The sequence below is a fragment of the Panthera pardus genome, unplaced genomic scaffold (assembly GCF_024362965.1).
Source record: "Panthera pardus isolate Hobbes unplaced genomic scaffold, ASM2436296v1 HiC_scaffold_25, whole genome shotgun sequence".
Taxonomy (NCBI): domain Eukaryota; kingdom Metazoa; phylum Chordata; class Mammalia; order Carnivora; family Felidae; genus Panthera; species Panthera pardus.
In genome coordinates, this window is record NW_026526821.1 from 77,040,884 (window position 1) to 77,067,766 (window position 26,883).

At 39.3% G+C, this 26,883-nt stretch overlaps 1 long non-coding RNA gene across 1 annotated transcript in view; it reads right to left on the minus strand.

Annotated features, from left to right (window-relative positions):
- Nucleotides 1-26,883, minus strand: part of LOC109254521 (uncharacterized) — a 185,615-nt gene that overhangs the window by 10,289 nt on the left and 148,443 nt on the right. Inside the window, exon 2 of the long non-coding RNA XR_002074871.2 lies at nt 5,724-5,800. This is a non-coding gene — a long non-coding RNA (uncharacterized LOC109254521). The remainder of the gene's footprint in view (nt 1-5,723; nt 5,801-26,883) is intronic.

Here is a 26,883-nt window from a genome sequence, read left to right on the forward strand (position 1 = left end):
GAGATTTGGGGGATGGGCAGCATCTCATTGTACAAACGTGCGGCTTTGACTACACAAGTCTATAAATCTTGCAACCTTTCCCAAACGATGGCAACAAGATTGTGTTGCTGTTTTGATATTAAGTTTGTTGGATTTTGTCATCACATGAAAACCAAAAGTAGAATTTGCCACTAACTGCCATGCTCTTTCATGCAAGATACACCTGATAACTATTTGGATGGTTCATCCTTCATGGGTTCTCAGATGCAACTAACAAGCACACTGGAGCGAAGATGCTAAACTGGACTCCAAACGAACGGGAGATGGAAGGAGGTGGCTGCTTTACTGCACCAGGATAATAGAGATGACAGCTAGAGCGCATCATTACTGAGTGGCACTAAGTTGAAGAGTGACAGGATGAGCTGGACAGATTACCTCCCTAAGAGGCTTGTGGTTCGTACAAGGCGCTGACCTAATAAAGATCTTATGCCATCACCCAGCAAAGATAGAAAGAGCCTTTTCCCATCTTAAGATACTCTTTTGTGTGAGTCAGAACAGCTTCCTGAATCCATGCCATGAAATGCTGATGGTACTGAAAGGAATCTAGTTCAGCTAAAATATGGGGTAGGGTGTGATGAAGGCAAAGAGAGGCAGGACCTGTCAGGAAGCTAGACACTTCTTGGACAGAATACTTAAGAATTCATTAGCCTTCGGTAGGTGGATGGAGTAGCCATCTTTCTTATGAGAATGTAAGCATTCTGTTTAAAGTATTAATTCATTCAGGGATCCCTGGGTGGCTCAGTCGGTTAAGTGTCCGACTTCAGCTCAGGTCGTGATCTCACAGTTCATGGGTTCCAGCCCCGCATGGAGCTCTATGCTGACAGCTCAGAGCCTGAAGCCTGCTTCGGATTTTGTGTCTCCCTCTGTCTCTGCCCCTTCCTGTTCATGCTCTCTCTCTCTCGCTCTCTCTCTCTCTCTCACAAAAATAAGTAAATGTTAAAAAATTAAAAAAAATAAAGTATTAATTCATCTCTTCAGTGGATATTTGGGGGGACAGCTCTGAAAAGCTAACAAGAAATCTGGGTGCTGGGAATCAGAGATGAGCAACAGAGACTCAAGTCCCACCTCAGACATCTGACATTCTAGCGGGGAGGAGATAAATGTTTACAAATCAATATACAGTCTCTCATGAGGTAATGATGGCTCTGAATAAAAACCAAAACAGGGTCACAGGGTGGAAAGTGACAAATGAGGTCAGGGAAAGTTTACTGGATGAGGGATCATTTGAGCAGGTCCCTGTATGTAGTTAGGGATCTGTCCAGATCCTGTGGGGTTTGAGGGAAGAGCATTCCTGACAGAGGCAACAGCAAAGGCAAAGGCCTCCTGGTGTGAGCAGAATTGGGGTGTTGCTGTTTTCTCCAGCCTCCAGACAGACTTCCATAAAAAAACGTTAAAGATCTGTGAGAATGTCAGACCTGCTTGGTCACTGCTAATTTAGGTATCTCTTTTGGTTTAGTTTCTGACATGGTTTCAGGTTCCCTTGATCTCCTCAGACAAGGGATAAAAATATCCCATGGCAAAAACACTCTCCAGCTACTTGCAAGGGCCACTGGGTCTGATAACTCTTGTGGGATGTGTGAGCACCCACTGATTCAATGGAATGAAATTTAAAATTCTGAAATCTCAAGATGATAAGACAATGATCTTAATAAGGTAGTAAACTGCAAGCGAGAACTTACATATTGGCTTTCCAGAAAGCCATTCATTCATTCTTATCCCTCTTACTGCTCCCTCCTTCATTCCTCATCCAAGTATTATCTATCTACAAGTGCAATGCAGTTGGCATGAGGTGCTGTGGGGGATACTAAGCAGCAGGCAACAGACTAGCGGGATGCATGTGGACAGAATGTTTAGACTGCCCCAGTTTGGAATCTGTGTTCCAATTTCTACAGGCTCTGAATGGCCTGGAGATTCCTAACCATATCACAGTGGTATGACAAAACCTGCCTCACTGGGCTTTTATAGGGGTTCAGTGAATTTTTTTAATGGCTTAACATAATGCATAATATAAAATAAGTGATTTTATAAATGTTAGTGCAGAATCATCAGAACTTAAGTGTTCCTCAATTTTCATTTGTTCCTCTAATAAATACCTGTGGATCAGTTTCAGGATTGGTATTGAATTTTAAAATCATTTCTGCTTCTGCAATTTATTAAAACACTTGACAGGTAAAAGAAGAGAATTAGGAGTGAATCAATCTATGTGTTGCAGATATCAAACCATGGCACTTCCTTCTCATTAATTTGTTCATTTAGTCCACAAATAGGTATTCAGTGTCTGTTCTATATCCAGCTCTGTGCTAGAGGTGAGGATCTACTAGTAAACTGTAAAGGAATTCAGGACTTGCAGATAGTAAGAGGATGACTGGGGATGGAAGGGATACAGATACAATCAGGAGTAGAAAGCTCATTTCAGGTGAGCCAAATCAAACTGCAGGAGATGGAAATTCTGCATTTGAGAGAACAGTGACGTAACTAGCTCTAGGAGAGTTGGGACCATTGAAAAGAAGACCTCACCCCTTCTTTCCTCTTCCTGCCTGGATCGCAAGGGATTGTGGGAAAGCCACAGCCATCACTAAAATATCATTAAGTCACAGTACCAGTCCCAGATGATCTGCACCTCTTTTTCTGTGAGCCTGACAATCCCCCACCCCCTTCTATTTGGTTAAGTCAGTGTCTCTGAGTTTCTACATAACCCTCATTAAGGCCAGTATCTGCTATTTTCCAGACATTATTCTAAGAACTGAGGATTGTGTGGTTGTATTTCAGTGTGGCCAACCTGTTTTCTAAATTGTTTTCATTTTCTAACCATAAAATACAGGAAATAATGCCCTCTCATAGCCCAATAAAGGAAGGGCTTTGACCTGGTTTAAGATCACCACAATACTGAAAAACCTCTGTGTTAAGTTTTCCCTATGCCCAAAGCAATGATAACCTCTCCCTGAATACATGTGTAGGAACGTGAATACGTGGTGTTCCACGCATCCCTTCAGACGATGTGCTCTTAACACAGCATAAGGGAAGAAGAGAACAGCCTTATCCAGGAATGCCTCAAAAAGGAGTATTCTATCATGTGTCTCTTACTTGAGAAAAACTAAGGAACTGCAGAATGTCCCGGCTGAGAAACAAGGGAAAGCAAACTTGCTCATCAAGAAAGTTCATGGCAAACCTTTTGAAAAGGAATACAAGTAGTGTGTGTGTGTGTGTGTGTGTGTGTGTGTGTGCACGCACATGTGTGTGCACATTTGGAGAGAGCTACCGAAGCACATTACAGAGAGACACAAGGGAGGCAGGAAAAGAAGGGAAGGAAGGACCAAAAAAAAAAAAAAAAAAGTGAGGAAGAGAAGAATAAAAGAAAGGAGGAGATGGAAGAAAGATATTAGGAGGGGAGAGCATGAACAGAGCAAAGGGACAGTGAGAAAGCAAGGTACATATACTGGAGGCCTGCTGTGGGAGACAGATGTTTTCCTAACCCTCTCTCATCATATCCTCACCTCTGCTCCAAAGAGGTAGACACTTTTATCTCTTTTCTGAGGTTAAGGAAGCAGGCTTAAGGAAGGGAATCAACTTTCTCATGGTCCCATGGTTGCCAAGTGGCCCCCATAGGATCCAAAGCCCAGAAAGAAATTCTATGGAACTCTGTGCTTTATGCAATCTCTGTACGGGCACAAGGTAAGAATCTCTGGAAAAGGGTGAGTTTATTAAATGAATATTTATTGAGAATGAAAAAGTGCCCCCAGAGATAGTGGGAGGGTTTAAGTCCAGAAAGGAAAGACAATTTAATAGCTATGACGATATTAATAGCTATGGAGAACATGTAAGCAAGGGTACAGGATATAGGATATAGGAGATTCACATACAGGTTTGGGTAGAGGGTTATTCTTTACATAGGAAGATTGTGAAGAGCTCAATGATAAGGCAAAACTTGAACTGAAACTTAATATAAAGAAAGAAAGTGAGCTATGAGGCTACCCTGGGAAGAATATTCCAGGTATGCACAACAACAAGAGCAAAAGCCCTGTGGCTTTTAACAGCTTGAGACAACAGAGTAGCCGGAAAGTAAAAACATACCTGTCATAGTAATTTATATTCAGGTATAGTCAATTATAGCTAGTCAGTAGTGGAAGCATTATCCAGCATTATATATATATATATATATATATATATATATATATATATATATATCCATATATAAAATGTATAAAGTGTATAAAATGCTCCAAGAACAGCTGAGTTGGAAAAAGACTGAACTGGAGATGGTATTACAGATATTTGCAAAAGTCTTAAAAAATATCTGTTAGTGAACCAGATTCTGTTGTCTCCAGAAAACTAGAGAGAAGAAAAACAGAATTATCCACTAGAATTTGAGGCAGGAAAAAAGTTCTCTGGTATTGGGTCAGGTCATATTTTGTGTTTTTGTTCCATTTCCTGCTTGAAGGGTTTCCATATTGTGGTGAATCTGTGTGTGGCTGTAATGGGGGCTCCCATCTGTGATCCTGGAAGAGACAGGTCCCAGAGCATAAGCCCGGTCATTCATTGTCTTGGGAGGAAACTCAATTCAGACCTTAGGCAGAAGGACATCCATATAGCACAACAGATAATCTCCTCAAGACCAGCTGCTCCTTGCTTTTTGGACACGGAATAGGACCCAAATTACAGAATCTGGGACCAGCTCTGTCCTGGGTGCCACATATTGTTTTCCGTCCTGGCAAGAACGACTGATGTAGCCTTTTCAGTAAGATGCATGCCAATGTGACACAATGCAAGAATAAGCCCATCAAATGTGAACCAGGGTTTTTGTGCGACTCCAGAAAAGCCCTTGTCAAAATGAACTCTCGTTATTTAGAATCAAATTTCAAGAGGCTTCCTTTGGATTTTCATGCATTTCCTGTTTTCCCTGCACCCCTTTCTCCCTGACACATGACTCCGTCAGAGACCATTTCCTGGAAGTGAGTTCCTTGAGACAACAAACCACATGTGATTCTTCTCTGCATCCCACAGCTTAATACCAAGTTGAGCACACAATAGGTACACATAACGGTATTCCGTATATTTATGGAAGAGAATTGAAACATGTCTTGGGGGTCAAACAAGCCTGAGTTTGTTTGGCTTTATTAAAAGATGAATGACAGACCTTTCACAGGGCCCCAAGTGCTACCTTGTTTTTTGGAATTAAAAAAAAATAGGAAAAACTTATGGGCATTCTGGGGAGAATTCAAAGAAGAATAAGACATGCTTCTAGGAAGAGAATTTTATAATCTAAGGGGAGAGTCAAGACAAAAGCATATGAGGATGCAAATGGCAATGCTGAATTTAAATAACAGTTCCAGCACAACAGAAGAACATCACCAGACAGGTTAGTTTCCACTGCCAAGTGAAAGGAAAAATAAACAGTGCTATAGGAAGTTCAGAGAAGGGAGAGATTTTTGTCTTCTTGCACGGTCAGAAAAAGATAGAGGGGTTTCAGATGGGGAGAAATTCTTAACCCAACTCTTGAAGGAATGAATAGGATTTCCCTAGATTGAAGAGAAGAGTAGAATAGAACCGACTGAATCAAAAGTACAGAGGGGAAATATCTGTCTGTAGAATCTGCATCGGCAAACACAGCCGAGAGGTTAGAACAAAGTGGCCATGTGCAGAGGATTAGTGGGACAGAATGGGGCAAATCGAGGTGGGAACCATACCGTCCTGGAACTTGAGGGGCAACCTGAAACATTTGCTTCAACAAACTTTGACGAGGCCACAGGTCTTTGTCTTGACGCTGAAAAAAAAAAATGCACGCATGACATGATTTCACTTGCAGCCTGATTTAGCAACCTCTTTTCTGGTTTGCCTCTGCTGTTGCTTTCCCTAATTTCCTCACTGCACAAAGAAAATAAATAAATAAGTGTACTATAGTCTTATTTATCCTTCTTTGGACATTTCTTTACCAGGCAGATGGTCAATTAAGAGCACTAAACAATGACACTGTTTTCTCTGTAAACATTTTTTTTCTAATAGCCTAACAAATGTAAGCCTGTGCTGCCATACTGCTGAATACCATCTTGACTTTCTAATTACAAAGAACTGTGTCTTGATAGTTACAATTACAGCTGTAACAATGATGCCGGGCCCTGAACAATACCGTTAGAGGCAAAGCGCTTATCCGAATATTCACAAATAAAGGCTTAAATTTATGCCAGAGATGTAGATGGAGGTTAAACAGTTGGGAGGAAAGAAAGGTTGAAAACACTAGTTTAATGCTACAGATGTGAATTTGAATCCAATTACTCTGGGGGGGAAAAACGTGAAAAGGGGCTGTTTTCTTCTGTTTTAGTAATCAATAGGTTAAGGGGTGGTTCAACTTAGCATGCTGATACCTCTAATTTTGATATTTGGCTACACTCTAGCGTTTTCAAAGCATACTATCTTTTTTAACTAAGTGGGTTTGTGTAAGGTGCAAATGAGTATCTCCTGTTTAGAGGTAACCATTCTTCAGAGAACCCATAAATGAAATAATACAGGTTTCTCAGGCTCTCCAAAAGTAGTGCTCCTTTGCAACCTTTTGTAGGGCAAAATAGTGTAAAGTTAAGAAGTAATTACCATGGATTTGTATGGAAAATTTTTCGAGCATTCCCTGACACACAAAAATGACCTCTCTCAGGCTTTTCTGATACCTTAGGGTACATCTCGCTAACGGATGCCCAAAATGAATCAAACTAAAACACAGATGTTCACAGACACAGTTTTGGGCTTTGGTGGCTTGGTGCTGAGATGCTATGTGTGTTTCCAGGGGAAGGAGCTGGGCGATGCCACCCTCACTGCCCAGGGTGTCCTGTTTCCTCTACAGTCTCTCCTGCAGGAGGAACACCGAATGCTATTTTCACTTTTTGCCTTTTTTTGTAAAAGGGAAAAATTCTCTTTGGATTTCTTTCAGTTAGTGAACAGGTACTGATGTAGGCCTTTTGTAAAAGCTAAGTGGCATTGAACCCAAACTTTAAAAAAAAAACAGGGGATAACTCTACATGATTTTTGAGCAACCAGTGTATATAGCCGATACTATTTTTAGAAATCAGCGTGGTAAAGTGATGAAGCTCCTTAACGCTTTAAAGTCAAAGGCTAGGCATCAAAAAAACACCTTGTTCTGCCTCAGTTTCCTCACCTGTAAAGTGTAAATAATAATGGCACTACATAACAACCATTTTCATTGGATTTGTAGTGAGATTTAAGTGAGTAGATACAAAGCATGCAATGTAGCAATTGCTGTTGTATTTTAAAAAGAGCAGGAATTGTTATTAGTGGAAAGCAGGCTTTAGAATGAGCTTTTCAAACCCTGAAATAGAAAAGCAAAGTCAAAATATCTAGTAAGAGGGCATCTACCTGAAGGACACCAGGCCCCTTCAGTGTCTCTGGGTGTGTCCACGATCTTTCCATAGCTCACGGCCAAAGAGAGTTACTATTTCACTTAATGGTGTGAATGGACCAATCTAGAATTGCACTTTGCCATTAACAGCATTCTAAATTTTCATTTGGGAATTTCCTTTCCAGCTCCAGATTGAGAGTTAACAGTGGGAATTAGCATGCTAATTATGTCTTTCTTCTTCTCCTCGTTCTCCTTTTCCTCCTTCTCCTTCTTCAAATAATCTACAATCTACTAGAGTAGTAAGAAACCAAGTGGTCTGAAAAATATAAGGACAGCCATGTTCCCAGCCCTGGGTGGAATAAAACATGTGCTTATTGATGAGCTTCAATGTTTAGCTAAAATAATATCCACAATCATTTAGACTTCATTGTACACAGTACACATGTCATGGCTAAGCCTGTTACACGTAAAAACTTACTTAGTCCTCCCCAAAGCTTTATAAGAGAAGTAGTATTTTCTCTGCTTTGCTGTATAGATAGGTAAAGCAGACCAGACAGATTATAGAACTTACTCCAAGTCAAATCATAAGTGGCCATGGACTTTGACATTTCATAAGCAAACTAATAATGGGAAAACATATAAAGGCCCAAAAGCAAACAGACAAAAACTAAGGCCCATTACACATGTGAAAATGCTAAATTCTTAGTTCCAGGTTTGGTTATACTCAGTCACATTCTGAGGAGGTTTATCCCCCTGCTAATCCTGTCCAGTTCACCTGCATGCCGCTATCACAGCGATCTGCAGAGGGGACAATCTAATTACATTATGGTTTTGTTAAAGCCTTCCCTGTCTTCCCCATTTGTATAGGATAAAGGCCAAGCCCTTTAGCTTGGCACACCCAGTCCCTGTGACCTAATCCTTATCTCACCTCCGAACATGCCTCACAGTTCAAGCTGAGAATCTCAGCCCAATGAGTAGGCCCTGCTACTTCACATTGTCCCTGCTTTCCCACTGCCCAGACCAGAGGATGAACATCGTTTTCTTTACTGACCTGCCTGGAGCCCACCAGGTGGCACAGTCTATACCACCAATGCATGTCCCCCATCTTCACTTAGTGTATGTGAGCCCTGGCATTGCCCAGTTTCTTTCCTTATTTCTCCCTTGATTAGACTTTTAAACTCCTACAGAATAGTCTATCTTAATGATCGTTTAATCTCTAGCATCTAAGTCCTTGCAAATAAGTCCCCAGTGAATGCTGAGTGAATGCAAAAGATGAAAAAGAAAAGTCTTCATAAGTATTCGGGAAAACAGAGAAAAGCCCACCCAACTTCACTGACTTCAATAGTCAGTCTGAAAAATGTTAACTGAGCCACCACATTTCCCTGCTTAACTAAACCTTTTCTCTGTCCCTGCTTTCCTCCAGGTGAATTACAGATCTGAAGATGGGCCCTCAGAGGGTATATGGTTTAGAATCTGAAAGGATAAGGAGTGGAGACCAGCCATTATCTCTGAGACATCTCCCTTTCAGAGAAATTATACTGAGTTGTAAGACTCAGAAATTACACTGAGTTGTCTTGCCAACCCTTGAATTAGCTTGCATCTGTCTCATCAGGTATTAAATGTAAGTTCCATGACAGCAAGAGCTGTGTCTAATCTATTGGGGTCTAAATCCACCATGTGCCCACCAGCTATTTGCAAATGCATGGGGTGTGTCAGGCAACCCATTATTGAGAAGACAGAGAAAGTAACCTGTAAGGTGGGTGTGATACTTCAGATTCTCTTTGTGCAAAGAATAATCTCCAATCTTCACTTTCCAAATTCGGAACAAAAATAGAACTCCATGGGAAGAAAAACTAACTCTGGGGTTTTCATCCTAAAAACTGAAGGTAGGTGGTCATATTTACCAAGATAGAAAACTAGGAGAAAGAAGTTTGGGTTCAGTTCAGTTTGGCCATGTGCATTTTGAGACGTCTAGACGTTCAAAGGGAGATACTGAGTGGGCAGATGGATATATAACTCTGGAGCTCCAGGGAGATTTGAGGTTAAAGATGTAAAGCAGAGTGTCAATAACATGGCATTTGCAGCATGGGCCTGGATGTGATGACTCAGGGACAGCGTGAAGACAGAAGAGATGTGAGAGATTGAGAGTGGGGCACTCCAAAATTTAGAGGTCAAGAAGACAAAGATCCAGAAGAGGAATCTAAGAAGTATCCATCAATAAGTTAGAAGAGAGTGGTATTCAGGAAGCCAAGGGTGGAAAGTTCCAAGGAGGGATCTACTGGGTTAAATGCTATAAAACTGTCAAGCGAGGTAAGGTCTGAGAATAAATGCTGAATTAAGCAACATGGAAAAATCCTGAAACTTAGATGACTGGGGTTTACTTCTTACAGAATACATAGTGTTTGATTGTTCTCAAAGGATCTGTCATCCTTCTGTGCTTTTGTGCTTGCTTCCTTGAGCACCACCCTTTCAGACCATGCAGTGAGGAGACTTCCCAATGTTTCTGGTGGGTAGTGAAACCTCAAGGGACGGAAGCAAGGGTCGCACATCATTAAGGAAAGGTCAGTTCCCAGGCAGGAATTGGTATTTTCTTTCCTCCCATTTCCATATTGCAAAGATGCCTCAGGCTTCCTAGAGTTTCTATTAAGAATTCCAAATGTCCCAGCAATGATTTTTAAATACTAGTTTTTCCTAGGATAGTTCTCTTTAGCTTGGCTTACCCCTGCAATACAGTCAGGGCCCTTCAATCCCTGTAAAAGTCTTTCGTCACCCTGACTCCACTCCCTCCCATACACCATCTCTAGATTAGTGCATTCATAACGATAATAGCTATAATTGATCTGTTCTATATCATCATCCTTCATCTTGTGCACACAGTAGGAACTCAACAAATATTTGTTGTGTGGCTTGAAATTAGAAAATTTTTCCAAATGCATTCTTAAATCTTTTCCTTCCTTTTGATTAGCAAGATTCATTTTGTTTTTGTTCTCTGCCTAGCTATTTTTAAATATAATGAGAGAAGAGTATCTCCAGATAGTGTATGAAAGCATCTTAATACTTTAATAATTCCATATAATTCCAAATGATCTTTTCCCTCCCATACTTTAGAGTAAATAATAAGTACATAGATGAAAAATATGTGTTTTGTATCCAAGGGAAGAGCTATTAAGTATTACCAAAAGATGGAGAACATTTTTATCTTAAGTCAGCCACATAAATACCCATTAATTTTTTAAATGATTTTATTTGGTTGATGGAGTATTACATCTCCAAATTACATAGTTTAGATTTCCCATTACACGCTCCTTATGGATCATATGCATATTCACAAAGTTACACAGAAGATTCTACGATGGGAAGGAGCCAATTTTCATTTTCTCTGTTCTTGTTTGAAGAACCAAAACTGTTAAAGGGATAAAGCACTCAGAAGTGCCTGTTCCAGGTTAATTGTCTCAAATTGCTCATTTAAAGCACCATTATAGTACAGCAAAGCCAGTTAATCTACTCTGAAGCTGCCTTTTTTATGACCGTAGCTACATTTGGTGAAATGGCACCTTTGGCAAATGCCCAAATTGGATAAAATTGCCATTTTTCTTGGAACCTAGGAAGAATAACACATGTTTTGAAATCACTTCATATCATGTGGCTCGAAATGGTAAACTGCATGTTAGTCCTGCTCTGGAATTCAGTCTCTTCAGCATTTTCCGATTTGACCCTAAATTTCCTTTGCTTTACTTAAGTGAGTCGATGTGCTTTTGTGCACAATACATAGGTAAGAGTTGGGGGAAGGGTGCAGAGGGAACTGGCAAGAGCAATTGTGGCAATATTTTTAAACATCACAACTGTGTAAGGAAATGATGTGTCCTTGCATTGACACTTGTGCACAACTTTCAGCTGATGGTACCTTTATTATTGGAAACACTGTAGTTTGAGAGCCTCTTCAATGTCGACATAACTAGCAGGTGCCACGATCATAATGGTAAAAACATTCACTTATTAATCAGTGCAAATAATTCCTCTCTAATGCTGCCAATCTAATATGGCAATCTGATATCTATCTCTATCTATCTCTATCTATACATATAGATATACATATATAGATATCTGTATCTATATGTATAGATAGAGATAGATAAATAGATAGCAAGCAATGAATTTTTTTTTTTTTTTGGAGTGGGGAGGAGGGTCAACAATTTAATGAATCTCGTCTGCATTTTAATTCCAACCTAATAATCTGCCTCTGGCTCTTTTCCCTCCCTCACTCTGAACGTTTCTCCGGATCCTGCTGTTAAGCACAATGGGATATTTACCTTCCTACCTCAGTTATGCATTAGGATAGGGGAAGCAGACAGATAGCCAGGCCCTCCAACCCAACCAGAACTAATGTTAACCTGTCACCAACCCTCACCGACATCATCCTCAAATTCCCTTCTCTCCGTTTGTTCATATACAATCTCCTCCCTCCCTTATTCTGACACTGCAGTGCTTTGCAGGTTTCTCTTATTAAACACCACTGGGACCCAGACTCAGAAATGTGCAGCATGTTGACATAGTTAAAATAAATAAATACAACCCATTGCCAGAAATATTAAAAAAATTCATCTAAATGTGCTCCTGTCAGAGATCATTTGTTTTCATCCAAACGGGGAAGACTGATGGCTTCAGGATGGACTGGGTAGAGGGACTCCATCTACTCATTCACTCTTTCATTCATTCATGCCTTCATTCATTTTCTTATAAAAAAGCAACCCACCACCCCTTGCTCGCCATGTCAAATGTAAACAGAATAGACTTTGTTATTAGGAGAGATGTGACTCCAAGTGTCTGAGCTGCAGAGTGACAGCCGGCTCCTCTCTGAATTTCAGGCAGCCTCTGTCACTTGCCTTGACAATGAAGGAAGTTAATATATTCATGACATTACCACACATGCATTCGCAATTCACAGCATATTGTATTGTTTACCCCTGTTCTTTTGTACTACTGCATGTAGTAATTTGCCTTCTAGCAACAGAAAAATTCCTCAACTTAAAATTTTACCCTCATTTTATTTACCCTTAATAGAAAAACCACTGCTTCCTGGCCCATCCGTGGTTGGCAAGACCACCTTTCTGCAGCATTGCAAACAGATAAATGTCAGATTTTACATTTTGATCAGATGTGTCTACAGTCATTTCCTATACATATTCCTCATCTTCTGCCTCCCACGCTTCCTTCGGCAGTCTTTGCCGCCCTTCCCGTGTATTCTTAGCACATTTTGCACTAGGTGGCCAGCTCTTACAAGGGAGAATGAGAGAAGTGTGGCATGGATTAGGTAGCATACCCTCACAAAAGGGGCAATGCTGGTGAAAATGAAGAGCATTGGGAAGTTCTGCTTTATTTTACCACCTATGTTCAATATGCCCGTGGTGCCCGTTGCTTTTATACACAGTGACGCCTCCTTGGGTTTATTCACCAGTCCCACTGGACTGGATACATTCCCCAACATGTATGGATCTCCATCACTCATTTAAAATCTGTCTATGGGACATTGATTACTCAGCCTCCTCGGTCTAACTTATTTATTCTGAAGGGGTGCAAACTTGTAATAATGTTGAGTGCTTAGACAGATGGTTTTGCTGTGATGAGTACGGGGTAGAGTTGTTATTCTCAGATACCACACTATTGTTCTTCAGAATATTGCTGTTGAGGACCAGAACTGAAACATGCTTTGATGGCTTAGGGCAACTTTGTGGAGATGGCTGGAGGAGGCAAGCAGTCTGGGTGAGCAACACAATGGCTGTTTCATTTTCTTCTCAGTGATGAGCTGTCTGCATTCCAATGCATGTCACAAAATTCCTGGGCTGAGAGAGGCTGTGAGGGGTCACTCGGTCCAATGCCTTGCCTTTGAGTAGAATCATTTTAAAAAATACCCTATGTTAAGAGTCTTGAAGACAACCTATGCCCCTCAGTCTAACCGAATGTGGAAACACTTTCCTACACTAGACATAATCTTGTCTGCAATTTAAAAGCATCTCCTGTTCTGTTAGAGAGAAAGCATTTGGTTGTTCTTTATATTCAAACCCTTTTCACACTTAAGAATTATAATTGAGTTATATTCTTTCAAATTCTGCTGCTCTTATAGTAGGCTATATAATTCAGTGTTTACTTTTGTAACCACCTAGTTCTTTTGTACTAGTTATTTATTGTTTCATCTCTGGATGCCTATCCAATTAACTTATAAGCTCATCCTGGGCAGGAACTGCCTTTTATAAACTCTTATAAATGATAAAATAGAGGCTCTAAAATAGTGATTCTCAGCCCTGGCTGCATATTTGGATCACCTGGAAAGATATTTTAAAATACTGATGCCTGGGTTATACTCCCAGAGGATCTGAGTTAAATTGTCTAAGACGTAAGAGGATGTGGTAATTTATTAAAAGCCACTTAGGTGATTCTAATGGGCAACCAGGGTTGAGAGTATGATCTTGGGCAAATTGCTTAACATCACCAAGTGTTGATTTCTTTATGTAAGAAATGGGGATAAAATAGAAGCCACCCTTTTCTTGGAGGATTAAAAAGCTCGTGTATGCAAAAACCTTAAGCACAGTGCCTGGACCAAGGCATAGTATCAACAAATGTTAGTAAGCATTAATATGGTTCAGGTTATTATTATTATTTGGCCCAAAGCACCTAATATGCTCTTAGAAAACTATCACTTAATAAATACATATTAACGAATAGCTTCAGGTTACTTACCTACTTAATCCACATCTACAAGAAAAAATCTAAATAATTAAGGTAAATATCCACGTAATTCAAGCCAAAATGTAGTTTCACCTACATATCAAAATGCTTGAAGAATATGTGTTTTGGCATTTGACCTAAATGATTGTACTTGTTCACAATTTCCTCACACGTAGAAAATAACTGGATTGACTGTGAATTGGCAGATGTATAGTGGGCAAATAAAAGGGCCATCATATCTGAAGAATAAAGTCAAAACATAAAAAATTACAAATGCTTATGACAACCAGATATTGTCAATCAAGGATATTACAGCATCATAAGGTGATAAGATCATCAGGATACTAACATTTCATACACAATATCATATTTCATTATAATAGACAAGTCTTACAAGTTATCTGAGAAATCTAGCCATGCTATCCCCTCATTTTACAGATGGGTAAGATAAGTCTAAGAAAGGTAAAATAATTTGGCTACAAAAAGTTATAATGCAAAATATGACAAATTAAGACAGGATCAAACCAAGAAACTTAGAAACAGAGAAAGAAATTACTTTTGATGTAGATGACCAATGAAAGCTTCATAGTGACATATAGTCTATAAGTGGAAAGAAGGATGTAATTTAAACAGGCAGAAAAAAAGTATAGGCCATTTTAGACAAAAGGTCCCAAAAGAATAAGGACCCAATGGAATAGGCAAAACAACAGACCTGGTTGACTGGAGCCTAGGTGCATTAAAAGGACAATGGATGATAAGGTTAGAATGGAGGCTTGAGGTCAAATGTTGAAAGGTCTTGAGTGATAAGCATAGCATAGATCTTAGAGAAGCCATGACATAGGCTAACACTATAGTAAAAATTCCTTTAGATTGGCCATAATAGAACTGAAAATCACATTTTCAAAAAGACGAAGCTAATAAAAAAGTTACTTAAATTAGCACCAAAAAAGAGAGAATTCAACATTATTTAAGACAACAACAAAATCTATATACCCCCAAAAAATAACAACAGCAATTTGCAGTATTCAATCAAAGCTCAATAAACATGTGAAGAAGCAGAAGATATGACCCACAGTCAGGAGGAAAACCAATTAATATAAGCAGACCCAAGAATTAGAAAACCAGTGGAATTATCAGATAAGAGTTTTAAAGCAGCTTTCTGGGGGCACATGGATAGCTCAGTGTGTTAAGCATCTAACTTTGGCTCAGGCCATGATCTCATGGTTCATGATATCAAGCCCCACATCAGGCTCTCTGCTGTCAGCACAGAGCCCACTTCAGATCCTCTGTCTCCTTCTTTCTCTGCCCCCTCCTTCTCTCTATCAAAAATAAATAAAGATTAAAAAGAATACCTTTCTCAGGTAAAAAGAATACCTGCAAAAAAGTGAAAGATACAAAAAGAACCAAATAAAATTCCTAGAGCTGTAATATATAACATATGATATTAAAAATTCACTATATTAGTTTAAGAGCATATCAATCACTGAAAAAGAAAAGATCAGGGAACCAGATGACACAGCAACAAAAGGAAAAGTAGCTGAAGAAAACACAAAGGGTAATTAGTGATCTGTGGGTCATTTAAAAATGTTCTTATGTAAGTAGTATAGAGTCCTAAAAGGATGATCAGAAAAATATTGAAGAAGTAATGACAGAAAATTGTCCACAATAGATGTAAACAATAAACTCAATGATGTAATAAGCTCAATAGATACCAGGAAAGACAAACACAAATAAAATCATACATAGACACATTGTAATCATATAGTAATTAGCCAAAAAATAATGAAAATCTGAAGAACAGCTAGAATAAAAATACACATTAAATACATGACAATAAAGATAAAAACGAGAGATACATTTTCATTAGAAGCAATGAAAGATAATAGATCAACATTTTAAGTGAAAAAAGGGGGAAAAACTATCAATTTAAACTCTGTATCTAACAGATATCCTTAAAAGTGAAGGTTAAATAAAGATTTTTCAGTTAAAAGGAAGAAAGTTCATCACCATTAAATCTGTAGCAGAAGTATGTTAAAGGAAGTTCTTCAGGCAGAAGAAAAAATACTACTGGATGGAAATTCAAATCCATACAAAGGAATGGAGAAGTTTGGACATGAAAATATAAGAGTAACTTTGAAAGACTTTTCCTCTCATTTATTGTTCATTTAAAACATAATTTACTGTTGGGGTGCCTCGGTGGCTTGTCGGTTAAGCGTCAGACTTCAGCTCAGGTCGTGATCTCATGGTGTGTGGGTTCAAGACCTGTGTTGAGCTCTGTGCTGACAGCTCAGAGCCTGGAGCCTGCTTCAGATTCTGTGTCTCCTTCTTTGTCTGCCCCTCCCCCACTCACACTCTGTCTCTGGCTCTCAAAAATAAATAAAATGTTAAAAAAATTAAAAATAAAAACATAATTTACTGTTGAATACAAGAATAATAGAATATTTTGAGAATTATAAATGTATAGAGATAAACTCTATAACAACACAAAGACAGTCCAGGGAGAATAGAAAATTATTGTTGCAATTTTTCAAATTGTACTGAAATGAGTACATTATTTGAATGTAGACTATAGTAAGTAAAAAAAAAAGTATACTGTAAACCCCATAAAACCCAATAATTCAAAACAAATGAAACAAGAGCTATACTTAAAAATCAGAGAGAAGTTGTCACTAGCCAGATGCTACCATTTGACCTTTACTGCCCACCTACTTATACTCACTGACCTCTGTCCCACATTTTTCCTTAAGCTCTTCTTTCCAGCTTATCTCTTAACTCAGGCAAATGGAAAGCAAAAGCACCCCTCAAGTAATAGTGACTGCCCTGACAAGACCTCCAGCCTACTCAGACCACCCAGACCTGTTTGAACTTAACTTCTAATTCACACCTGTACGGATGGACTATGGAGTGACCTCTAGAATGACCAAAGACTACTTTTATTTATATCATTATAATACTAAAATCTCTGCTCAAGGAGGAGCACAAGCCTCATTTATATAATATACCATGTGTGCATAGGCATGTTTCCTTAAGACACGTATGGGACCTTATGCCTGCCTCTACATGCCATGACAAAACTTCACTCTATAAATATTCATCCTAACCCTAAATAAAAGGAACCCATTCACTCTTGCCCAAGGAGTTCCCAGCCTTGGAAGCTGTTCTCTGTGATCTCCTTATTTTCTGCAAATAAAGTTTTCTTTGTGCTGCAACTCAACCTGGTATAGTTTCTGATTTACCATGGCATGAACTCAAGTTGGTTCGGTTACAAAGTGACATCACCAAGTCGATGATATAGGTTGTTCCTGACTTACTCCCCTCACAAGAAAAACAACTAACATCTGTTCAAGAGCAAGACACCACTGAGAAGATCCAAGAACACTTGGGCGATGTTCAAGCACCAGCCCCTGCACCAAAGAGATGAAGACAGACTGCACTGGAAAGGTAAGAGAAGTGACTGCAAATGGCTGCACTCCCCATCCCCCAGGCCAACACAAAAGGTTTTCCCTGAGCCACTGGTTCCTCCAGTGGGAAAGAAGAATCCAGGGAGGACAGCGAGCATCCCCACCAGAACTGTGGGTCATTTTGTTGAAACCTTTACCCTGATCTCACACCACAGGGACAGAAATCAGTGGGGCTCAACCACTGGGAATATGACTATGTCAGAGAAGGGGGAGGGGCTTGCAGTAGCCAACACATTGATCTTGACAGACCAGGTTCTTACCTGAAGTGCCCAACTGGTGGTTTTGCTCATCCAAGTTGGTGGTGAACTTTGACCAAGGAACTGGTGGGGTAAAGAACTGCCTGATTTGGATCCTCAAGAAAAAGTTTTGCTGGCCCCAGCACCCAGTTTTCCTACACCCAGGGAAGGAGCTGAATCACAGACCCACCTGCTATGGAAAGTATCTTCTGGTTCCATCTGACAAGGAGGGCTGACCCAGTGGTATGCGGGGAGGAGGGGTCGGGGGGCAGAGTTCATCCCTACAGAGCAAAGCCAGTCCCAGGACTCAGGCATGGAACACAGGCAGAAATAATGATTCATAGCCAAGACTGAGAGTAGCTCCTGGCCCCTTCAAACCTGAGAGCCTATTTAGGAAATTGAGAGTGGCTTGAAGCAGCCTCTTCCTGTCCAACCCAGGCAAGGGAGTGGAGACAGCCCTACCCACTATGTGGGAAGTATCTTCCAGCCCTATCTTACCAGAGAGCTGGAGAGAATTCCTGGAAACTGTGCAGCCCAGGGACATTCAAACCAAGAGGTGGGCAGAGCTGATAGTTTGCAGGGCAAAGCCAATGGCCTTGTTCAGTCAGGGAAACTAACCTACCCCCTAACTTGGGGTACAGCTTTGAGTTAAGACAACAAAGAGTCTTACTGGTTTTGAAGTTGCTTTGCCCAGGCAGGGAATCTAATTCATAGCCCCGCTTATAACTGAAAACAGCCTTAAGCTTGTCTGAGCAGGGAACCTAACCAGAACACATGGGAAGCTGCATATCCCATTCAACAGTGGCACTTGAACAGATGGCAGTATGTAGCTTCTCCCATCTGCAGAGTAAAATTGGTAGCCTCACCTGACCAGGGAATTTAGTATACACTGGACTGATTTGGGTCACCAAATTATGAGCAGTATAGGCCCTGGATCCCATCCTGTTGCCTGCCAGAGCAGGAAAGCTAATTCATGGCCCTACCTACTACTGAATATAGCACTGAGTCCTGACTACTTGGTAAATCTGACCAGAGAATCCATGTAAACACAGAGTCCATCCTATAGCTCACTTGGGTAGGAAACCAAATAAGCAGTCCTATCCAACTTTTTCAGCCATTGGCACAACTCTTATCCCCATTCTCAGAGCTCAAATAGTTGGGTAGCCTCAAAATAGATCATAGTCGCAGTACTCACTTGCTCAAAGACATTATCAGCAGTAACACCCAGAAACACAAGTGGAGCTGACTGGTGAAAAACTCTGTCAAAGCAAACCTGTAACGTCTAGAAGAGGAGCTTGGTTACTCAAATGTGCAGATACAAATATAAAGAATCAAGGATCATAAAAATATCATGTAACTATAAGACCACAAAAATAAACTAATAAAGCTCCAATAACTGACCCTAAAGAGATGCAAATCAACAAACTATCAGACAAAAAATTCAGAATATTCTTAAAGAAGTTTAACAAACTACAAGAAACACAGACAATAAAACAAAATTAGAAAAAAAATGCATCAACAAAATGAAAAGTTTGACAAGAAAACAGTAACCATCAGAAAATAAAACTGAAATCCTATAGTTGAAAAATACAATAACTGAATTGAAAAATACAATTTCAAAGTTTCAAAACTCTACTTTCTTTCAGAAGAAGAGTTGACTATACAGAAGAACGAATCAGCAACCTGGAAGATACAACATTGGAAATTATCTAGTCAGACAAACAAAACTAAACAAAAAAAAAAGAATGAAAAGAGTGAAGAAAGCCTGTGGGAATTATGGAGCACAATGAAATGAAGAGAAACAGTATTTGCATTATAGGAATTCCAGAAGAAGAAGAAGAAGAGAAAGAGAAAGGGACAGAAAGTATATTTAAAATAACAATGGACAGAAAAACTTCCCAAACCTGAGGAGAGAAATGGATATCCAAATCTATGAGGACCAAGGGACCCCAAAATGTTTGAACCTGAGTCCAGGGCTACACTGAGACACATTATAATTAAATTGTCAAAAGTCAGAAACAGAAAGAATTTTAAGAGCAGCAAGAGAAAAAAGTTAAGTTACATAGAAGGCTACATACATAAGACTACTGGAGGATTTCTCTTCAGAAACTTTTTAGGCCAGGAAAGAATGAGATGACATATTCAACACACTGAAAGAAGGTAATTGTCAAACAATAATTCTATACCCAGCAAGGCTGTTCTTTAGAAAAGAGTAGGGATAATGATTTTCTTAAACAAACAAACACTGAAGGAGTTCATTTTCACCAGACCTGCCTTACAAAAAATGCTAAAAAGGGAGTTCTTTGAGTATAAGTAAAAGAACACTGATTAGTATCATAAAAACATAAGAAGGTAGTATAAATCTCACTAGTTATGGTAAATACATAGACATAGTTAGATTCTGCAATATGGTAACAAGAGTGGTTTGTAATCCACTTAAACTTCCAGGTTAAAAGTTTTAAAAAAAAAGAATGCAGTAAAAACCATAACTACATATATATAGCCATATAACCATAATACCATTACTACTAATATGTTAATAGTTGCACAATATTAAACTCATGTAAACTGTAACAGTAATAACATAAAATGTGAGGATGAAGAGAAGTAAAAGTGTAACGTTTATGAGTTCTACTGAAGTTGTTATTAGTTTAAAATAGGGTGTTTTAAGCTCAATATATTTTATGTAAGCCTTATAGTAACCACAAGGGAAAAGCCTGCAATAATTACACAAAAGAACACAATAAAGAAGTCAAAGCATACTATACCAAAAGTCATCAAAACACGTTAAAAAAAAACAATAACAGCAGGATAATAAATGAGTAACAATGGATCTATAAAATAACCATAAAACAAATAATAAAATGTCAACACTAATTCCTTATTTATCTATAATTTATTTCAATGTAAACAGATAAAATTCTCCAATTAAAATACACAAGATGGTTGAATGTATAAAAAACATATCCAACAATATCCTGCCTACAAGATACTCACTTTAGCCTTAAAGACACACACAGACTAAGAGTGAAGGGATGGAAAAAGAATTTCAAATATGGTAACAATAAAAAAATAGACTTTATGATAAAGTGGTCAGTACATCAATAAGATATAATAATTATAAATATTTATGCACCCAACATTAAAGCCCCTAAATATGTAAACAAAAAGTAACAAAACCAGAAAGAGAAATAAACAGTAATACAATAATAGCTTGGGATTTAATACCCCTCTGTCAACAATGAATAGATCAACCAGACAGAAAATCAATAAGGGAAAGAGCAGATTTGAACAACACTATAGACCAAATGGATCTAGCAGATATATACAAAACATTCTAACCAACAAGAGAATACACAGTCTTCTCAAGCTCACATGAAACTTTACAGGATAGATCATATATTAGACCATAAAACGAGTCTTAAAAAATTCAAGATATTTGAAATCATTCCAAGTATCTTCTCTGACCACCATGGCATGAAACGAGGAATCAATAAGAGGAAATTGGAAAATTCACCTTGGAAATTAAACAAGACTGTTCTGAGCAACCAGTGGATCAAGAAATTAAAGGGGAAATAAAAAAAATATATTCACAAAGAAAAGGAAACTCAACATACCAGAAGATGCAGGATGCAGCCAAAGCAGTTCTAAGAGGAATGTTTATAGTAATAAACACCTATATTAAAAAGCAAGAAAAAAAACCAAATAAATAGCATAACTCTATGCCCTAAGAAACTAGAAAATGAAGAGTAAACCGATCCCAAAGTTAGTAGAAGAAAGAAAATAATATAGTTTAGAACAGAAATAAATGAAATAGAGTACAAAAAATAATAGAAAAGATTAACCAAATTAATAATTGATTTTTTGAAAAGATAAAAACAAATTTGACAAACCCTCAGCTAACCTAACCAAGGAAAAATAGAAAGGACCCAAATCAACAAAATTATAAATGAAAAAGGACATATTACAACTGTAACACAAAACCTTAAAAGATCATAAGAGGTTATTATGAACAAATATATGCCAACAAACGGAACAACCTAGAAGAAATGGAAAAATTCTTAGAAACATACAATCTCCCAAGGCTGTGTAAGGAAGAAATAGAAAGTCTGAATCAGCCAATTATTACTAAGGAGATTAAATAAGTAATTAAAAATCTCCCAACAGAGATAAGCTCAGGACCGGAGGGCTTCACTGGTGAATTTTATCAAACATTTAAAGAAAGATTTACATCAATGCTTCTCAAAAAATCAGAAGAGAGAACACTCCCAAATTATTTCATGATGCCAACATTATCTTGATAACCAAACCAGAAAAGGACACGACTAAAAAAGAAAACTACAGGGGCTCCTGGGTGGCTCAGTCAGTTGAGCATCAGACTTCAGCTCAGGTCATGATCTCACGGTTCGTGAGTTTGAGTCCCATATCAGTCTCTGTGCTGACAGCTCAGAGCCTGGATCCTTCTTCAGATTCTGTGTCCCCCTCTCTCTCTGCCCCTCCTCTTCTTCCTCTCTGTCTCTCTCTTTCTCTCTTTCTCTCAAAAATAATAAACATTAAACATTCTAAAAAACAGAAAAAATAAAACTATAGCCCAATATCTCTGATCAAAATAGATGCAAAAATTCTCAATAAGATACTAAAAAATTGTTAGGATGTCCCTGGAAGGGGACAGCCATCTCGCCAGCTGACCGGAACAAACTGAAGCTCAACCAATCACCGAGCGCCAGCACAATCCAACGGAAAGCCCTGAGCAGCTTGCCAGAACGAACTGAAGGTCAACCAATCACTGAGCAACAGCACAACCTGGCATGAAAGAAAGACCCACCTGAACCTAAACCCGGAACTGCTGCAGCTTAAAAACCCTACCCCACCATACCCGGGCACAACTTTCCTGACTCCTCTCACTCCCTGAGTCACGGAACCTCGCCCAGAACCTTAATTCCCAATAACGCCTTAAACTGCAAAAAATTCTTTTTGACTCTAACTCCTATCTTTACCCCACCCAGTGCCTGACACTAACACAAATAAAATTCAATAGCATATTAAGTCCCAAGTGGGGGAAGATGGTGGTGTAGGAGGACGCTGAGCTCACCGCATCCTGCTGATCACTTAGATTCCACCCACACCTGCCTAAATAACCCAGAAAACCACCAGAAGACTAGCAGAACGGATTCTCTGGAGCCAATTGCAGATGAGAGGCCCACCCACAGAAGAGGATAGGAAAGGCGGAGAGGCAGTGCATGTTACAGGGACTGGCGGGAGGGAGCTGGGGCGGAGGGGCGGCCTGCAGGCAGGGCAGAGCCCTAGAGTCTGGCTTGCAAAAGCGGAGGGGCCGGATGGAATGTGTTGGTATAGCAAGCGGGACTTAACATCTGGAAGGTTATAAGCTAATAGCTCTGCTCAGAGAGCAGGAGGGCTGGAGGACTATGGGAGGGAGAGTTGTTGAGAGCTCAGCTTGGCGGGGAACAAAGGCGCTCGCCAGCACCATCTCCCTCGCCCATCCCCCAGGCAAAATCCCAAAGGGAACCAGTTCCTGTCAGGGAACTTGCTTGCACCTCGCAAACACCCAACACTGTGCTTCTGTGGATCCATCCCTCCAGCAGTGGGTCTGACTCACTCCCAGTCCCACAGGGCCCCTCCCTAAGTGGATCACCGAAGGAAAAGCGAGGTGAGCCTGCCCCTCCCGCCCCTGTGCACCTTGCCGATCCACCCCAGCGATAACACCAGATCCCCAGCACCACAAGCCTGGCAGTATGCAAGTAGCCCTGACGGGCCATGCCACCCCACAGTGAATCCCGCCCCTAGGAGAGGGGAAGAGAAGGTACACACCAGTCTGACTGTGGCCCAGCCAACCAACACAAGTTATTCAAGACAGCATAGGGGAAGTGCCCCTCAGTTTCGTACCACTCCAGAGACTATCCAAAATGATGAAACGGAAGAATTCCCCTCAAAAAAAGTCCCGGATATAATGACAGCTAATGAACTGATCAAAAATGATTTAAACAATATAACAAAGTGAATTTAGAATAATAGTCATAAAATTAATCGCTGGGCTTGAAAACAGTATACAGGACAGCAGAGAATCTATTGCTACAGAGATCAAGGAACTAAGGAACAGCCAGGAGTAGCTAACAAATGCTATAAATGAGCTGCAAAATAAAATGGAGACAACCACAGCTCAGATTGAAGTGGCAGAGGAGAGAATAGGTGAACTGGAAGATAAAATTATGGAAAAGAGGAAGCTGAGAAAAAGAGAGATAAAAAAATCCAGGAGTATGAGGGGAAAATTAGAGGACTAAGTGATGCACTAAAAATAAATAATCTACGCATAATTGGTATCCCAGAGGAGGAAGAGAGAGGGAAAGGTGCTGAAGGGGTACTTGAAGAAATAACAGCTGAGAACTTCCCTGATCTGGGGAAGGAAAAAGGCATTGAAATCCAAGAGGCACAGAGAACTCCCTTCAGACGTAACTTGAATCGATCTTCTGCATGACATATCATAGTGAAACTGGCAAAATACAAGGATAAAGAGAAAATTCTGAAAGCAGCTAGGGATAAACGTGCTCTGACATATAAAGGGAGACTGATGAGACTCGTGATGGATCTCTCTACTGGAACTTGGCAGGCCAGAAAGGAATGGCAGGAACTCTTCAATGTGATGAACAGAAAAAATATGCAGCCAAGAATCCTTTATCCAGCAAATCTGTCATTTAGAATAGAAGGAGAGATAAAGGTCTTCCCAAACAAACAAAAACTGAAGGAATTCATCACCACTAAACCAGCCCTACAAGAGATCCTAAGGGGGATCCTGTGAGAGAAAGTACCAGAGACATCACTACAAGCATAAAACATACAGACATCACAACGACTCTAAACCCATATCTTTCTATAATAACACTGAATGTAAATGGACTAAATGCACGAACCAAAAGACATAGGGTATCAGAATGCATAAAAAAACAAGACCCATCTATTTGCTGTCTACAAGAGGCTCATTTTAGACCTGAGGACACCTTCAGATTGAAAGTGAGGGGATGGAGAACTATTTATCATGCTACTGGAAGTCCAAAGAGAGCTGGAGTAGCCATACTTATATCAGACAAACTAGACTTTAAATTAAAGGCTGTAACAAGAGATGAAGAAGGGCATTATATGATAATTACAGGATCTATCCATCAGGAAGAGCTTACAATTATAAATGTCTATGAGCCTAATACAGGAGCCCCCAAATATATAAAACAATTACTCACAAACATAAGCAACCTTATTGATAAGAATGTGGTCATTGCAGGGGACTTTAACACCCCACTTACAGAAATGGATAGATCATCTAGACACACGGTCAATAAAGAAACAAGGGTCCTGAATGATACATTGGATCAGATGGACTTGACAGATATATTTAGAACTCTGCATCCCAAAGCAACAGAATATACTTTTTTCTCGAGTGCACATGGAACATTCTCCAAGATAGATCACATTCTGGGTCACAAAACAGCTTTTCATAAGTATACAAGAGTTGACATCATACCATGCATACTTTCAGACCACAATGCTATGAAGCTTGAAATCAACCACAGGAAGGAGTCTGGAAAACCTCCAAAAGTATGGAGGTTAAAGAACACTCTACTAAAGAATGAATGGGTCAACCAGGCAATTAGAGAAAAAATTAAAAAATATATGGAAACAAATGAAAATGAAAATACAACAATCCAAACACTTTGGGATACAGCAAAGGCAGTCGTTAGAGGAAAATACATTGCAATCCAGGCCTATCTCAAGAAACAAGAAAAATCCCAAATACAAAATCTAACAGAACACCTAAAGGAAATGGAAGCAGAACAGCAAAGACATCCTAAACCCAGCAGAAAAAGAGAAATAATAAAGATCAGAGCAGAAATAAACAATATAGAATCTAAAAAAACTGTAGAGCAGATCAATGAAACCAACAGTTGCTGTTTTGAAAAAATAAACAAAATTGATAAACCTCTTGCCAGGCTTCTCAAAAAGAAAAGGGAGATGACCCAAATAGATAAAATCATGAATGAAAATGGAATTATTACAACCAATCCCTCAGAGATACAAGCAATTATCAGGGAATACTATGAAAAACTATATGCTAACAAACTGGACAACCTGGAAGAAATGGACAAATTCCTAAACACACACACACTTCCAAAACTCAATCAGGAGGAAATAGAAAGCTTGAACAGAACCATAACCAGTGAAGAAATTGAATTGGTTATCAAAAATCTCCCAACAAATAAGAGTGCAGGACCAGATGACTTCCCAGGGGAGTTCTACCAGACGTTTAAAGCAGAGATAATACCTATCCTTCTCAAGCTATTCCAAGAAATAGAAAGGGAAGGAAAACTTCCAGACTCATTCTATGAAGCCAGTATTACTTTGATTCCTAAACCAGACAGAGACCCAGTAAAAAAAGAGAACTACAGGCCAATATCCCTGATGAATATGGATGCAAAAATTCTCAATAAGATACTAGCAAATCGAGTTCAACAGCATATAAAAAGAATTATTCACCATGATCAAGTGGGATTCATTCCTGGGATGCAGGGGTGGTTCAACATTCACAAATTAATCAATGTGATACATCACATTAATAAAAGAAAAGATAAGAACCATATGATCCTGTCAATTGATGCAGAAAAAGCATTTGACAAAATTCAGCATCCTTTCTTAATAAAAACCCTCGAGAAACTCGGGATAGAAGGAACATTCTTAAAGATCATAAAATCCATTTACAAAAAGCCCACAGCTAACATCATCCTCAATGCAGAAAACTGAGAGATTTTTTCCCTGAGATCAGGAACACGATAGGGATGTCCACTCTTACCGCTGTTGCTTAACATAGTGTTGGAAGTTCTAGCATCAGCAATCAGACAACAAAAGGATATCAAAGGCATCAAAATTGGCAAAGACGAAGTTAAGCTTTCACTTTTTGCAGATGACATGATATTATACATGGAAAATCCGATAGACTCCACCAAAAGCCTGCTAGAACTCATACATGAATTCAGCAAAGTTGCAGGATACAAAATCAATGAACAGAAATCAGTTGCAT